We start from the raw sequence: 4648 nt of genomic DNA on the forward strand, positions 1-4648 counted from the left end.
CCAGGAAGTCAGCCCAAGGATCGGGCAGATCAGATTGGAGCTCTGTCCCTGACAAGCTGCAGGAGCTTAGGAAGCTTCTAGCCTCACCTATTCTCTCTTGCTGGTTCTCTCTTTTACGGGGATTCTGTGTGAAGTATCTGTGTGAGTAAGTGAGATAATAAACCAGATTTTCTGAGTTCATAAAGGACTCCCTGGGAATAATTTATGCTGCATGTAATACCTTCTGGCTGCTGAGGTGCTATTTGATAAATGACTGCCCTCCTGCAGGGCTCTAAGTGGAACTCTAGTGACCCAAAAAGAGTTAGTACCTCCACCAAGAAATTCACTGACTCCTGGGGCATAATTTACCCTCCAGCAGGATCTGGCCAACCATATGTGAAGTGCTGGGCGTTCTGTGAGAGAAAGTCAGCTTGAGAAATGTAAAGAATTAAAAGACTACAAAAAGCATATTTGCAGACAATTCTTCGAGGAATCCATCATGTAACTTTTTGCAGAACAACCCCTAAGATAGGTTATTGTTATCCTCTTCAGAGTCATTCTCCAGCCAGTGCAAGATCAGTGCATAAAATACCCAACATAAGTTTAGGGAAGAGCATATTTGTAGAATGACTTCATTATTCAAAAAATAATGGATGAAAGGTTTGACAGTGCATTTTAGACATCTGAGTGAAAAACAAAAGGTAAAAGTAAGGTAAGTGGAATAAACTATGGGCTTTACAATGTTGATAGTAGGAATATGACCTAAATGTGCTGTGCTTAGTCATTCAGTTGTGTTCGACTCTTCGCAACCCCATGGACTGTAGCCCACCAGGCTCCTCTGTCCATGAGGATTTTCCAGACAAGAATACTGGAGTGGGTGGCCATGCCCTGTTCCAGGGGATCTTCCCAACCCAGGGATCAAACCGGGGTCTCCCGCATTGCTCGCGGATTCTTAACCATCTGAGCCACCAGGGAAGCCTGACCTAAATGTAATGGATCACTTTTTTGTACAAACACAGGAACACTGACATGTTAAAATGTGGCATCCATTTCAAAATGGTCACCTGAGGAGACTACATGTCCTAGTATGCAGCTATTGCTCAAAGCACTTTTAGGATGTGGGTATTTGTTCATCCAATATAAATTGTTCAGGCATTTCCCTTCCCAAGGCCTTGTGTTGGCAGTTGTCAAGGGACGTAACAAGGCATGAGCTAGCATTCCCCTATTCAGTGGTGGCAATTAACTGGATTTTGAAGGTGGATTTAATTGGGGACAAAGACCAAGTCATCTGAAATAAATTCTAGTGATAGAGACTAGAGAGACAGATTTAGAGATACTCCTCTGGTATAAACCGGCGGTTAATTGCAGTGATGGGCTCCATTCTTCGCTCTTCTCTGTAGCCATCCATGCTCTTTGTCATGTCACTATAAAAGCAGAGTCCATCTCCCCGTCCCTTGAATCTGAACCAGCATTGTGACTTGTTCTGGCCACTGAAATGCAATGGTACTGAGGGTTGCCACTTTTGAGCGTGGGACCCAAGAGGCCAATATGTTTCCACTGATTCTATCAAACCTCACTGATTCTATCTAACCTTTGCCATTAACCATGAGAACACACTTGGGCAAGCCTAATGAAGAGTGGGAGACAAGTGACAGCCAAGGTCAGCTGATAGCCAGCTGACTCCTACCCTCCCTGTCCCCACCCATGTAAATGGGCCTAGTAAAGATCATCAGAGCTGCCTTTCTGATCACTCCAGAGATGAGCAATAAATACTTCCTTTTGTATATTACTGGGGTTTTGTGGTTATTACACACCATTGTTCTGGCAACAGACAACTGATAGAGCTTGCAAACTGATTCCAAAAGAGGACCTCACAATGTTGAACAGGAACAACAATGTTCCTGGGTTAAACAGTGTCTCAAGATGACTGCAGGAGGCTGAAATACACATTTGAGAATACATGTCGCAGTGTTTATTGAGCATCCTTCTGCTGTCCTGCTGGACTTTGTACCCATTATATACAGTTGCTTGCATGCATTTGACCAATTATTCTGCAAGGGTAGCAACCATATTTTTTATTTTTGTATCCTTACTATCTAGCATAAAAATTGTTGTTCAGTCTCTAAGTTGTGTCCAACTCTTTGTGACTGTGGTAGCTTCCCTGGTAGCTCAGCTGGTAAAGACTCCACGGGCAATGCAGGAGATCGTGGTTCGATTCCTGGGTCGAGAAGATCTGCTGGAGAAGGGATAGGCTAACCACTCCCGTGTTCTTGCGCATCCCTGGTGGCTCAACTGGTAAAGAATCTGCCTACCATATGGGAGACCTGAGTTTGATCCCTGGGTTGGGAAGATCCTCTGGAGAAGGGAAAGGCTACCCACTCCAGTAGTCTGGCCTGGAGAATTCCATGGACTGTATAGTCCATGGGGTCGCAAAGAGCTGGACACGACAGAGCCACTTTCACTTTCACTTTGTGACCCTGGACTGCAGCATGCCAGGCTCCTCTGTTCTCCACTATCTCCCAGAGTTTGCTCAAATTTGAGGCTGTTGAATTGGTGATGCTATCTCACCATCTCATCCTCTGCCACACATAAATGGTATTTGTTAAATGATGGGAAGAATTTCATTTAAAGTCAAAACTTGCATTGTGTGCTTTAGTAACTTTGATCTATTTGTGGCCTGTGTGGTGTGTAGTATGTAATTTTAAAAATGTAATTAAATTATGCAATTATTTGGTTAGATTATACCTGTACATGTTACAACTTTCAAAAGGCACAAAGGCATTTTCATTGATAAGTGACTCTTTCTCCCGTGCCACCTTTAAGCCATCCATTCCCAGGGAAGACAATTATTGGATTCTTATTAGTTCTTCCCATTGTCTCAGTGGTAAAGAATCTGCCTCCAATACAGGAGCCACAGGAGATACAGATTTGATTCTTGGGTCAGGAATATCCCCTGAAGGAGGAAATGGCAACCCACTCCAGTATTCTTGCCTGGAGAATCCCTTGGACAGAGGAGCCTGGCAGGCTACAGTCCATGGGGTCACAAAGGGTCAGACATGACTGAAATGACTTAACTTTTATCAATTCTTCCAGAGAATTTGCAGTCATTACAAAAAAGCTTTTGTCTAGGAAAGAAAGAACACGTTCAACTATTATCATTGAAAAGTCTGCATATTTGACAGCCCCTTTACTTTTGGATGGTTGGTCCTATCGGAGGTAACCTTTAGGTCCTTTGTTAGAATTTTGAAAGACTTATTATCCCTCAGTTTGTTCCTTTATGATTCAGCACTTTCCCTCAGCTTAAGGTTTGAACATTGCTGGAGTGAACACAGCTGTTTGTGTTTACTTCTTTGCTAGTATACTTCTATCACATGAGATGTCAGCCCAGCTCCAAGAGCCTGCTAATTACCATGGAACCAGGCAGCAGAAGGAGCAGATAAACTCAAAACAGTGAGTTCTCTGGGTGACAGGGAGCCTAGAGCTCTAATGTCCTAAAAAGAACCTTTTATCATGGAGAACTCAAGCCTTTACTTGATGATAGTGGGGTGAGTATAATTTTAATTTAAAACTCTTAAAGCATTTTTATAGATTAGCATGCTGTCTCTGTGTTATAACAATGCAAAGGTTTATAAACATGGCAAAACCATGTTGGCTGGAATAGAGCTGGCATTGTATCTTTTAAGGCATGTTTAGGGGTTCTATGAAGTGGTTTAAACCAAAGCCACAAGAGTGAGAAGAAACTTATTTTCAGATGGATTTTAGTAGACTGCTGGTTCCTCAAATTTATGTGCTAAAGATGCATACTTAAAAAAAAATCTATTTTAACAATTAAGTGCTTTAAAAATTTTCCTTCTCATGATTCATGGAATTTCAGGTTCAACTAGTGTTTAAGCACAAACTATGTAGTAGGTATCGTATGACGTTTGTATATATTTTCTCAGTGAACTATATTGATGATTACATGTTATGTTATAAAGATCCAAACAAGAAAAGACTTATGAAATAAAATGATGTATTTGCTTTATATCTGCTTTTTATGATTTGCATAACCTTGATTCACATAACATGGTTGCCCATAATTTTGCCACAGAAGAAGTCTGTATATTTAGCAACAAATTTAGCATGATTCAGTGACACTCATGTGATGGCCATTCTCAGAGAAGAAACACTCCTGCAGCCTGGCATGACTGGGATGTTAGTTTTTTTCTTTATGATTGAGGGACTGTTTCATCAAAATATTGTTTTAAACAGATGTGCTCTGGTGTTTACGGAGGGGAGAATTTAAGCCTGATTAATTAGCAGTTAGTTAAGACATTTCCCTGCTCCTATCTGGGTAGTCTGGGGATTATGAAGCTGTCAGTAGGTTATATTCAGATGATGAAAAAAAAAAAAAGACAAACAGCAAACCAAAGTAAAGCAAACCTCATATCACTGTGGTGGGATGTAAAATATTGTGTCTTAAATGCTTGACACAGTTTTTATTGGAACGTGAGTTTTTTTGAGTGGGCATAATAGTACTAACCCAGGGGTGAGCATACTTTTCCTGTAAAGGGCCAGGTAGTAAATATTTTATCTCTGTGGGCCATAGAGTCTGTTTCAGTGACTCAGCTCTAACTGAAGCACTAAAGCAGGCATAAACAATATGTAAATGAATGAGAATGACTGTTTT

The sequence above is a fragment of the Oryx dammah genome, unplaced genomic scaffold (genome assembly GCF_014754425.2).
Source record: "Oryx dammah isolate SB20612 unplaced genomic scaffold, SCBI_Odam_1.1 HiC_scaffold_20, whole genome shotgun sequence".
NCBI lineage: Eukaryota > Metazoa > Chordata > Mammalia > Artiodactyla > Bovidae > Oryx > Oryx dammah.